This window comes from Prionailurus bengalensis, chromosome X, assembly GCF_016509475.1.
Source record: "Prionailurus bengalensis isolate Pbe53 chromosome X, Fcat_Pben_1.1_paternal_pri, whole genome shotgun sequence".
Taxonomy (NCBI): Eukaryota; Metazoa; Chordata; class Mammalia; order Carnivora; family Felidae; genus Prionailurus; species Prionailurus bengalensis.
This window is the reverse complement of record NC_057361.1, coordinates 52,841,523-52,855,514: the sequence shown is the minus strand read 5'-3', so window position 1 is coordinate 52,855,514 and position 13,992 is coordinate 52,841,523. Positions and strand designations below refer to the sequence as shown.

Below are 13,992 nucleotides of genomic sequence, written 5' to 3'. Positions count from 1 at the left end.
AAATGTCCATTGACTGAAGAATGGATAATTAGATGTTCTATATATGTGTATATACATATATACATAGAACATATGTATATATGTATATACACATATACATATATGTATATGTATATATGTATATACACATATATAGAACATCTAATTATCCATTGTGTATATACACATATATAGAACATCTAATATATATGTATATATATATGTATATATATACGTATATATATGTGTATGTATATATATGTATATATACACATATATATACACGTATATACATATACGTATATATACACACATATGTATGTACACAATGGAATACTACTCAGTGATGATAAAGAATGAAATCTTGCCATTTGTGACAACATGGATGGAAAAAATATATATATATGTATATATATACATATATATACACATATATGTATACACAATGGAATAATACTCAGTGATGATAAAGAATGAAATCTTGCCATTTGTGACAACATGGATGGAAAATATACATATATATACGTATATATATATATATATACACGTATATATATGTATATATACATATATACATGTGTATATATATATATACATATGTATATACACAATGGAATACTACTCAGTGATGATAAAGAATGAAATCTTGCCATTTGTGACAACATGGATGGAATATATATATATATATATGTATATGATATATACGTGATGATACGTGATGATAAAGATGATAAAGAATGAAATCTTGTCTTTGTGACAACATGGATGGAACTACAGGGCATTATAAGTCAGAGAAAGACAGATATCATAAGATTTCACTCATATGTGGAATTTGAGAAACTCAATAGAATTGCATAGGGGAAGGGAAATATTAGATAAAAACAGAGATGAGACAAATCATAAGTGACTCTTCAATCCAGAAAACAAACTGAGCGTTACTGGAGGGGGAATGGGTTCAGGGGATGAGTTAAATTGTTAATGGGAATTAAGGAGGTCACTTGTTGGGATGAGCAATGGGTGTCATATGTAAGAGACTGGGTTCTACTCCTGAAGCCAAGACTACACTGTATGTTAACTAACTTGTATTTAAATAAAAATAAATAAATAAAAATTAAAAAGGAAGAAAAAAGTGGCACTTGTGTTTTCTCATCTAAGGCTAATTACCTTAATGTTTTGCTTAACTATCACTATAATATTCTTGTTTCCTTGGCAAATTTAGAGTTACATAAAAATGACTAACATTACCCTTGGAATTAAGCCATATATACTGAGAATTGCCTTGAAATAATCATCTACTATAAAGTCCAACCTGATTAAAGTTACCTGGGTGGTCTTCCCTGAGATAAATTGGCATTAGGTACTGATTAACATCCAGAATAAGTGAGCTGAAAGATAAAATTGTGACTCTTCTCTCTGTTTTCTGTACTTTGGGTTAGAACATCTTCCCCAACGAATCACGTTCTTAATTTGGGAATGCAAAGAATCTTCTTTTAGGAGCAAAATTCAGAAACAATAAGCTGATCTAAGAAAATTGCCTTCCAATTTTTTAATTTCCATATTTTTGGAATATGGTAATTAGAAGAAAAAGGAAGAGTCTGCATTGAAATAAATGTAATGCTTTACTTCAGTCAACATTATTAAAAACATTAAAAGTAAAAAAAATATTAATTCAAGTCAATTTATAAGATTAATAAAAAAATCTGTGGTACTATTTTCTAAATTAACAGAATTTGGGAGATTAATGACTATGTAGAGACACAGATCAGTTTCCTTAGTAGATACCAGACCATTTTCTCCTCCAGCCTCCTTTTTAACAAGCACCAGATGGGGTTCAATCACATGACCTTTGAGGTCCCTCTTTGCCCTGAAATTTTATAACTCTCTGAGTTAGTAGTAGGGGAGTTGTCCATCCTTAAAACAATACCCTCACTGTAAGCTGTATGTACACACATCAATCACATGCACTCACACTTTCATACTTTAGCAAGTATTAGTAACAGTTTACATTGTTTAGTGCTTTTTTTTGTCCATAGCCAAAATTTATTGAAAAACTGACACCAAAATAGACAACCGATGTGCACCTTACAAAATTAAAAACAATTACATTATCTTTATAGATTAACTGGAATTACTGAACTGATAAGGCTCTCTGTGATATAACACAAATTCAGGAGTATATAACACTAATATGGATCATTAGTGTTGCTTTCTTCTAAATGAAAAGCCTTCTGTGAGTCTGGCCTTTCCTCCTCTTGGCTGGCGCAACAATGTTAAACAACCTATACAAAAAAAAAAACACCGTCTGATCATGGCTGAAAACCGTGGTACTCTTGTAACAACCTGAACATTTTACATCCATAAAATAGGAATCTGGGCTTTGAGCTAGCTATTTCTTTTTATGTTTTTTTTTTCTTTTCCTCTTTTAAGGATGGGTGTAGTAAATTTCTAGCTAAAGGCATATTTATTCTTTTGTAAGCCTAGCCAGTCCTTAATTCTTTTTAATTTACCAAATATTTTCACATATGCCACCTTATTCAACCATAGCAATGATATAGGAGAGAAGGGGACAACATCATCCCTTTTTTTACCAATGAAGAAGCAGATTCAGAGACAAGACATTCTCTTTTTTTCTGTAACTAGACAATCTGCAAGACTTACCTTAGGTACCATCTTTCATGAGGAAAACACGGACTGATTAAGATAAAAATTGAATTCAGAACACTTTTATCTGAATTCCTATTGTACTTAAGGTATGTTATATGCATTTTACTACTAAAGTGTTATTTTTTCTTGTCTGTCTTGTCCAATGTGTTGTATAAAGAAATATAGAGTGAGTTAAGATGGTAGAGGATTAGGGAGACCCTAGGCCTGTCTCATCCCTTGAACACCGCTAGATAGTTATCAAATTGTTATGAACATCAAAGAAACCAACTAGAGGTTTGAGTGAACAAAACCTGTAAGACTACATGTAGAAAAGGTACCACCATTTGGAAGGTAGGAGGTGCTGTGAGTTTAAGTGGGGAGGTACTGCTCTGGGTCCAGCTGGGGTGAAGAAGCTTGCTTACTTGGGCTACTGCAAAGTAGTATAAGCAGGGGAGCACAAAATATGAACTTTTAGCAGACAGCTGCCATGGAGGAATTGCCTGGCTTTAAAGTGCTCAAGTGGTGAAGTGGGGTAGAGTCCCAAGAGTGACAGCATGGTTCGACAATCCATTGGGTAAGAAGAAAGACTGGTTGTGCCAATGTGCTATGCTGTTTCCAGGCATGAGAGGGGATTCTTTCTGGCTGAGGGCTGCAAGCAGGGGGGCTGGTTTTTTGCTCTGTTTTGACATAAACTCTGAATAGCTGGACAGTCATGCCACTCCCCCCTCCCCCAACATAAATGGGCCAGCAAAAGCCTGTTGAGTCCCTCTCCAAGATCCCAGAGGAGCAGTGTAGATCTGCACCCCTGGAATCCCTAAAATTTGGAGTTTTGAAACTCAGTCATGCGCCTGAGATAAAAAGCCTGGACACAGGCTGGTGAATATGGGGCTCTGAGGGAAATCAGAGACACAATAGGAGTGATTAATTGCTCTTCTCTGAGAGTTCCCTGAAGAGTGTGTGTGTGGGGGAGGATGTGCAAACATTCAGCTCAGGAGCTTATAGAACATGGGAAGGCCATATTCGTTCCACCCTTCAGAGCTAAAAAACCTTCAAGGAGCAAAGCAGTACCAACTGGTGGAAGCCGGAGCTAATTAAACCAAGCCCCGTCCCCCTGAACCCTGGAGGCACATTTGCACCTAAACAAGTGAGTCTGAGAATCATCACAGCAGATCCTTCTTTCTTCCAGAACCAGCACAAACAATTCCCTTGCACCAAGTCTATGGAGCATAGTGTTGCAAAGCTTCAGCTCTAGGGGAAATAGGATCTAACTTCCATTTTACTTTTATTCTTCATTATTATTTTTTCATTTATTTTATTTTTCAATTTCTTTTTTTTACTTTTTAGTATTATTATTTTTATTTTTATATATACATATTCTTTTATTCTTTCTTTTATTGTTTTTTGTTTGTTTGTATTTATTCTATTTTATTTTATTTTTGGACCTAGATTATTTTAACAAGCAAACCAAAACACACCCAGAATCTGGATTTCTGGCTTTCTTTGTTTGTTTTTTGTTCCTTGTTTTTTATTTATTTCTGTTTGTTGTTTGTGTTTCTCTTTCTTTTAGTTTCTTTTCTTTCTTTGCTCTTTTCTTTTCTGGACAAAATGATGAGATGGAGAAACTCACCCCAAAAGAAAGAACGGACAATAGAACTCATGACCAGGGATTCAATCAGCACAAACATAGTAAGATGTCTGAAATAGAATTTAAAAACAAAATTATAAGAATATTAGCTATGGTTGAAAAAAGAATAGGAGACACCAGAGAATTCCTTTCTGCAGAGAGAAAAGAACTAAAATTTCATCAGGGCAAAATTAAAAATGTTATAGCAGAGATGAAATCTTGAATGGATGCCATGACAGAGAGGATGGATAAATCAGAATAGTGAATCAGTGATATAGAAGATAAAATTATGGATAATAATGATGCTGAGAATATGAGGGATACAAAGGCCAAAGATCATGATATAAGACTTAGAGAACTCAGTGACTTATTAAAGAAGAATTACATTCAGATCATAGGAATCTTAGAAGATGAAGACAGAGAAAAGGGGCAAAACGTTTATGTGAGAAAATTATAGTTGAAAACTTCCTTAATCTGGGGAGGAAACATAGACATCAAAATCCAAGAAGCACAGAGAACTCCCATTAAATTCAACAAAAGCTGGCCATCACCAAGACATATCATAGTCATAGTCAAATTCTCGAAATACACATACAGGGAAATAATCATGAAACCAGCAAGAACAGAATTCTTTAACCTATAAGGGAGAACAAATCAGATTCACATTAGGTCTGTCCACAAAACTTAGCAAAGCCAAAAAGGAGTGGTAGGATATATTCAACGTGCCGAAAGGGAAAAAATATGCAGGCAAGAATCCTTTATCCAGCAAAGCTATTATTTAGATTAGAAGGCGAGATAAAGAGTTTTCCACACAAATAAAAATTAAAGGAGTTTGTGACCCCTAAACCAGCCTTGCAAGTAATGTTACAGAGGAATTTTGAGTGCAGAAAGAAAACAAAAACAAAAACAAACAAAAAAACAAAACAAAACAAAAAATACCAAAAGTAACACAGAGTAAAAAGGACCAGAGAACATCACCACAAACACAATGTCTACAGATAACACAATGGCACTAAATTCATATCTTTCAATAATCACTTCATATATGTATGAATGGAATAAATGCTCCAATCAATGACATAGGGTATCAGAATGGATTAAAAAAAAAACATGTATATTCTGACTATAAGAGACCTAACAACATTTTAGACCTAACATTTTAAACCTAACAACACCTGCAGATTGAAAGTGAGGGGATGTAGAACCATCTATCTTGCTATGGACATCAAAAAAAAAAAAAAGCCAGAGCAACCATACTAATATTGAACAAACCAGACTTTAAAACCAGACTATAACAAGGGATTAAGAATGGCATATCATAATTAAGGGGGTCTATAGATTAAGATCTAGCAATTGTAAATATTTGTGCCCCCAACTTGAACACTCAAATATATAAATAAATAACAAACATAGTGAAGCTCATTATTGTAGGAGACTTTAATCCTTCACTTACAACAATGGACAGATCATCTAAGCAGTAAATCAATAAGGGAAAAAATGGCTTTTAACGCACTGGACCAGATGGACTTAACAGATAAATTCAGAACATTCTATCCTAAAACATCAGAATACACATTCTTCTGCAGTGCACATGGAGCATTCTCCAGGATAGATCAAATACTGGGTCACAAATTAGCATTCAAAAAATACAAAAACATCAAGATCATACACTGCATATTTTTGGATTATAATGCTGTGAAACTTGAAGTAAACCACAAGAAAAAAATTGGAAAGCCCTCAAATATGTGGCGGTTATAGAACATCCTACTAAAGAGTGAATGGGTTAACCAGGAAATTAGAGAATAATTTAAAAAATACATGGAAACTAATGAAAATTAAAATATGACTGTCCAAACCCTTTGGGATACAGCAAAAGCAGCCCTAGGAAGAAATTATATTGCAATTCAGGCCTATCTCAAAAAGCAAGAAAGGTCCAAATACACAATCTAACCTTACATGTAAAGAAACTAGAAAAGGAACAGAAAGTAAAGCCTAAAGCCAGCAGAAGAAGGGAACTAATAAAGATTAGAGCAGATATAGAAGACATAGAAACAAACAAACAAACAAACAAAAACAATAGAACAAATCAACAAAACCAAGAGCTGGTTCTTTGAAAGAATTACCAAAATTGATGAACCCCCTAGCCAGACTTAGTAAAAGCAAATAGAAAGGACCCAAATAGATAAAATCATGAATGAAAGACGAGAGACCACAACCAACCATAGAAATACAATTATAAGAGAATACTATGAAAAATTATATTCCAACCAATTGGACAATCTGAAAGAAATGGCCAAATTCCTAGATACGCATACACTACCAAAACCCAAACAAGAAGAAATAGAAAATTTGAAAAGAACATGAAAGAAAAGAAATTTAATCAGTAATTAAAAATCCCCAGATAAACAAGAGTACTGTGCCAGATGGCATCCCAGAGGAATTCTACCCAACGTTTAAAGAAGACTTAATACCTTTTCTTTTCAAATTGTTCCAAAAAATATAAATGGAAGGTCAACTTCCAAACTCATTCTATGAATCCAGCATTACCTTGGTCCCCAAACCAAAGACCCCAGTATAAAGGAAAATTACAGGCCAATATCACTGATTAACATGGACGCAAAAAAATCTCAACAAGATATTAGCAAATCGAATTCAACAGTACATTAAAAGAATTATTCACCACGATGAAGTGACTATTCCTGAGCTGCAGGGATGGTTCAATATTCACAAGCCAACTCACGTGATACACCACATTAATAAAAGAAAGAATAAGAACCAGATAATCATTTCAATAGATGCAGGAAAAGCATTTGACAAAATACAGCATCCTTTCGATAAACACTCTCAACAAGCAGGGATAGAGGGAACATATCTCAACATCATAAAAGTGATATATGAAAACCCCACAGCCTATATCACCTTTATAAAGGAAAAACTGACACCCTTTGCCTACCATCAGGAACAAGAAAATGATGCCCACTCTCACCATTACTATTTAACATAGTACTGGAATACTTAGCTGCAACAAATTGGACAACAAAAAGAAATAAAGCGCATACAATTTGGCAAAGGAGGAAGTCAGACTTTCACTATTTGCAGATGGCATGTTGCTGTGTGTGGAAAACCCAGAAGACTCCACCAAAACTGTGAGAACTAATACATGAATTCACCAGAGTCACAGGATATAAAATCAATGTGCAGAAATCTGTTGCATTTCAATACACCAATAATGAAGCATTAGAAAAAGAAATCAAGGAGTTGATCTCATTTATATTTGCACCAAAAAACAATAACATAACTAGGAATAAACCAAAATTAAGAGGTAAAATATCTGTTCTCTAAAAAGTATAGAATACTTATGAAAGATATTGAAGAGGACACAAAGAAATGGAAAAGCATTCCATGCTCATTGATTGGAAGAACAAATATTGTTAAAATGTCTATACTACCCAAATCACGCTACACATTTAATGCAATCCCTATCAAAATACCACCAGCATTCACTGCAGTTCTAGAACAAAGAGTCCTAAAATTTTTATAGAACCAAAAAAGTCCCTGAATAGCTAAAGCAATCCTGATAAAGAAAAACAAAACTGGAGGCATCGCGATTCTGAATTTCAAGCTGTAAGTATCAAGACATTATGGTGCTGGCACAAAAACAGACACATGGATCAATGGAACAGAATAGAAAGTCCAGAAATGGAACCACAACTATATAGTAAATTCATATTCAATAAAGCAGGAAAGAATATCCAATGGCAAAGAATGTCTTCAGCAAAGGGTGTTGGGAAAACTGGACTGCAACATATAGAAGAATGAAACTCTACCACTTTCTTACACCATACACAAAAATAAATTCAAAATGGATGAAAGTCCTATATGAGAGACAGGAAACCATCAAAATCCTACAGAAGAAAATAGGCAGCAACCTCTTTGACCTTGGTCACAGCAATTTCTTACTAGACACGCCACCAAAGTTAAGGGAAACAAAAGCAAACATGAACTATTGGGACTTCATCATTAAGATAAAAAGTTTCTGCACAGCGATGGAAGCAATCAACAAAACCAAAAGCCTACAAGATGGGAGAAGATATTTGCAAACAATATATCTGATAAAGGTTTAGTACCCAAAAATCGATTTAAAAAAAAGTTTATGAAACTCAACATTCAAAAAGCAAATAAACCAGTTAGGAAATGGGTAGAATATGTGAATAAACATTTTTTTAAAGAAGACATCCAGATGGATAACAGATACATGAAAATATCCTCAACATCACTCAGCATCAGGGGAATATAAATCAAAATCAGAATAAGACACTATCTCACACTTGTCAGAATGGCCAAAATTAACAACAGAAGAAACAAAAGATGTTGGTGAGGATGCAGAGAAAGGGTAAGCCTCTTGCATTTCTGGAGGAATCCAAACTGGTTTAGCTACTCTGGAGCACAGTATGGAGGTTCCTTAAAAAAAAAAAAAACAGAAAATAGAACTACCCTATAATTCAGAAATCGCACTATTAGATATTTACCCAAAGGATACAAAAATACTGACTTGAAGGGATACATGCACCCAATGTTTATAGCAGCATTATCAACAAAAACAAAACTATGGAGATAGCCCAAATGCCCATCAACTGATGAATGGCTAAAGAAAATGTGGTATATATATACAATAGAATATTACTCGGCCATCAAAAAGAATGGAATCTTACCATTTGCAACAACATCGATGGAGCTAGAATGTATTATGCTAAGCAAAATATGTCAGAGAAAGAAAAATACCATATGATTTCACTCATATGTGGAATTTATTAAACAAAATAGATGAACACATGGGAAAGGGGAAAAAAGAGAAGGGAGTCTCACAAGAGACTCTTATTGGTAGAGATTAAATTGAAGGTTGAAGGAGGGAGTTGGGTGGGAAATGGCCTAGATGGGTTTGGTGTATTTAAAAGAACACTGGTGGGGGGCCTGGGTGGCTCAGTCGGTTAAGCATCTGACTCTTGATCTCAGTTCAGGTCATGATCTTGATGTTCGTGGGTTCAAACCCTGCTTCAGGCTCTGTGTTGACAGCGCAGAGCCTGCTTGGGATTCTGTCTCTCTTCTCTCTTCCCCTCCCCTGCTGTACTCTCTGTCTCTCTCAAAATAAATAAAATGAAAACACATTTTTTAAAGGGCACTGGTTGTGATGAGCACTGGGTGTTGTGATGAATCACTGAATTCTACTCCCAAAATGAATATTGCACTGTATGTTAACTAACTAAAATTTAAACAAAAAATAATGAAAAGGAATGCTGAAGAAATTTTTAAAAAACAAATAAATAGATTTTACAATCAAAATCAAAAAAATGAGTGAATCCTGAGCTTGCCATATAGTAGCTGCGATTATATTTATTGGGGATGTAGTGGAAGAAACAGGAGGGAGTACAGAAATTGCCTCAAAAGTCTATACTAACACAGTAAATGTGATACATCATCCCTAGACAAATAGATTTCTTATATACCATCCTTTATTTCTTGCTTTTCTGTTGTATCTGTAAGGGTGATAGGTCTAAATATTATACTTAAATAGTCTTTTTCTTCCAATGATCTTGAAGTCTGTTACAAATACTATTTTCTTAAACTTTCAAATCCATAGGACTATGAAAGAAGCATTTATATACTATTTGTGCATCGCTGGAACATGATTAGCAGTGTCAGTCTCAAATGTGAAGACTTTGTTAAAGTTTTTATTTAAATTACACTTAGGTAACATGCAGTGTAATATTAGTTTCATATATACAAATTAGTGATTCAACACTTCCACACAACACCTGGTGCTTATCACAACAGATGCACTCCTTAATCCCCATTACATATTTAACCCATTCCCTCACTTACCACCCCCCTGATAATCATCACTTTGTTCTCAATAGTTAAGAGTCTGCCTCTTAGTTTGCCTCTCTTTCTCTTTTATTCTCTTTTTTTTAGATTCCACGTATAAGTGAAACCATATGGTATTTGTCTTTCTCTGATTTATTTCCCACATCATACTACTCTTTAGCTCCATCCATGTCACTGCAAATGGCAATATCCCACTCTTATTTATTGCTGAGTAATATTCCATTGTGTGAATACACACACACACACACACACACACACACACACACACGTCACATCTTCTTTATACATTCATCAGTTGGGCAGTTACCATACCATATTATAGCTATTATAGATAGGGCTGTTATAAACATTGGAGTGCATATATCCCTTTGAATTAGTATTTTTGTATTCACTGGGTAAATACCTACTAGTGAAATTACTGGATTGTAAGGTAGTTCTATTTTTAACTTTTTGAGAAAACTAAATACTGTTTTCTATAGTGTCTTCACCACTTTGCATTTCCATGAATAGGGCAAGAGCGTTGCCGTTTCTGACAACCTCTCCAGCACCTGTTGTTTCTTGTGTTGTTGATTTTAGCCATTCAGAAAGGTGCAAGATGATATTTCATTGTTTTGATATTGTATTTTCCTGATGATGAGTAATGTTGAGCAACTTTTAATGTGCATTATCCATCTGTATGTCTTCTTTGGAAATATGTCTCTTCAAATCTTTTGCCCATTTTTTAATTGGATTATTCATTTTGGGGGTGTTGGTTTTATAAGTTGTTTGTATATTTTGGATACTAATCCTTTATCAGATTTGACATTTGCAAATATCTTTTCCCATTTCATAGGCTGCCTTTTACTTTTGTTAACTGTTTCCTTCACTGTGCAGAAGCTTTTTATTTTGATGAAGTCCCAATAGATTATTTATGCTTTTGTTTCCCTGGCCTTAGACAATGTATCTAGTAAAAATTGCCACAGCTGGGTCAGAGTTTCCTGCCTGTGTTCTACCCTAGGATTTCTATCATTCAAGGTCTCACATTTAGGTCTTTCATATATTTTGAATTTATATTTGTGCATGGTGTAGGAAAAAATATATCGTTTCAATTCTTTTGCACGTTGTTGTCCAATTTTCCAAGCACCATGTTTTGAAGAGACTATCTTTTTCTCATGGAATACTTGTTCCTGTTTTGTAGATTAATCGACCATTTATGAGATTCATATTCTGTTCTGTTGTTCCATGCACTACTTTTATGCCAGTACTATACTATTTTGACTATGACAATTTGTAATATAACTTGAAGCCTGGAATTGTGATTCCTCCAGCTTTGCTTTGCTTTTTCAAGCTTGCTTTGACTATTCAGGGTGTTTGTTGATCCATACAAATTTTTAAATTGTTTATTCTAGCTCTGTGAAAAAAAATGCTGGTGGTATTTTGGTAGGGATTGCATTGATTGTGTAGATTGTTTTGAGCAGTATAGACATTTACTATTTGTTCTTCCAATGCAAGAGCTTGGAATGTCTTTCCATTTATTTTCATTCTCTTGAATTTATTTCATTACTATTTTATATTTTTCCAAGTACATGTCTTTCACCTCTTTGGATAGGCTCATTCCTAGGTATCTTATGGTTTTTAGTGCAAAGGTGTAAATGGGATTTATTTTTTTATTTTTCTTTCTGTTGCTTCGTTGTTGGTATACAGAAAAGCAACAGACTTCTATATATTGCTTTTTATATCCTACGACTTTAGTGAATTCGTGTGTAATGTCATCTGCAAATAGTGAAAATTTGACTTCTTCCTTGCTGATTAAGATATAGTTTATTTTTTCTTGTGGCCCGATTTCTGTGGCTAGGACTTCCAGTTTTATGTTAAATAACAATGGTCAGAGTGGACATTCCTGTCTTGTTCCTGACATTACAGGAAAATCTTGAGTTTTCTCCACTGAGTATGATATTAGTTATGAGTTTTCCATAGATGGCCTTTAATGTGCTGAGGTATGTTTCCTCTAAAACTACCTCGTTGAGGGTTATGATTCTGAATGGATGTTGTATTTTGTTATTTTTTCTCCATTTATTGAAAGGATAATGCGCTTCTTATACATTATTTTATTAATTTTGTGTATCATGTGGCTTAAATTCTGAATATTGAACCACACTTGCAACCCAAGAAGAAATCTAAGGAGATCATGATGAATTTTTTTTTAAATATATTGTTGGTTTTGTTTTGCTAGTTTTTTTATTGAGAACTTTTGCATCAGTGTTCATCAGGGATATTGGCCTGCATTTCTCTTTTTTAGTGGTTTCTTTATCTAGTTTTTGTATTAGGGTAATAATGGCCTCATAGAATGAATATGGGAATTTTCTTTCCTTTTTTTTATTTTTTGGAAAAGTTTGAGAAGAATAGGTATTAACTCTTTTTTAATGTTTTGTAGAATTCGCGTGTAATGCCATCTGGCCCTGTACTTTTGTTTGTTGGGAGTTTTGTGATTAATGATTCAACGTATTTGGTTGTTACTGGTCTGCTCTAGTTTTCTATTTCTTCCTGTTTCAGTTTTGGTGGTTTATATGTTTCTCGGAATTTATCAATTTCTTCTAGGTTGTCCAATTTGTTGGCACATAGTTTTTCATAATATTCTCAGAACTTTTTGTTTTCCTGTGGTGTTTTTTTATTTCTCCTCTCTCACTTGTGATTTTATTTATTTGGTTCCTTTCTCTCGTTTGTTTGATAAGTATGGACAGAGTTTTATCACTTTTATTAATTTTTTTCAAAGACCTGGTTCATTTGATATACTTTATTCTTTTTGTTTGTTTGTTTCTATATCATTTATTTCTGTTATTTCTGTTCTAACCTTTATTATTTGCTTCCTTCTGCTGGCTTTAGGTTTTGTTTGTTCTTTTTTTAGCTCCTTTATGTGTAAGGTTAGCTTTTGCATTTGAGATTTTTCTTGCTTCTTGAGACAGGCTGTATTGCTATATACTCTCTTATGACTGCTTTTGCTACATCCCAAAGGTTTTGGACCATCATCTTTTACTATTCATTTGTCTCTGGTATTTTAATTTTTCTATTATCTCCTGGTTTATCCATTTATTGTTTAGTAACATGTTGTTTAACCGTCATGTATTTGTGATCTTTCAAAATTTGTTCTTATGGTTGACTTCTGGTTTCATAGTATTATGGTTAGAAAGTTTCCATGGTATAACTTCAAACTTTTTGAATTGGTTGAGGCCTATTTGGTGATTTAACATGTGATTTATTCTGGAGAATATTCTATATACAATTGAAAATAATGTGTATTCTGCTGTTTTAGAATGGAATTTTCTTTTTTTTTTTTTTAAGTGGTTAATTTGTTTTTAGTTTTTTTTTTGTTTTTGTTTTTGTTTTGTTTGTTTTTTCTGAAATTTATTGACAAATTGGTTTCCATACAACACCCAGTGCTCATCCCAAAAGGTGCCCTCCTCAATACCCATCACCCACCCTCTCCTCCCTCCCACCCCCCATCAACCCTCAGTTTGTTCTCAGTTTTTAACAGTCTCTTATGCTTTGGCTCTCTCCCTAGAATGGAATTTTCTGAATATATCTGTTAAATTCATCTGGTCCAGTGTGTCATTTAAAGACATTGTTTTCTTGTTGGCTTTCTGTTTAGTGATCTGTCCATTGATGTAGGTGAGGTGTTAAAGTCCTCTACCATTATTGTATTATTATTGATTAGTTCCTTGAGGTGTTTTTAATTGTTTTATATATTTGGGTGCCTTCATGTTGGGTGCATACATATTTAAAATTGTTAGATTTTCTTGTTGGATTGTCCTTTTTATGATTATATAGTGCTGTTCTTTGTTTCTTGTTAGACTCTTTGTTTTAAAGTCTAGTTTGTCCGATAGAAG

General features: G+C 33.8%; 1 pseudogene; it reads right to left on the bottom strand.

Annotated features, from left to right (window-relative positions):
- Window positions 1–2,175: 2,175 nt before the first annotated feature.
- On the bottom strand, window positions 2,176–2,433 carry LOC122477275 (annotated as a pseudogene).
- Between the last annotated feature and the right edge of the window lie 11,559 nt (window positions 2,434–13,992).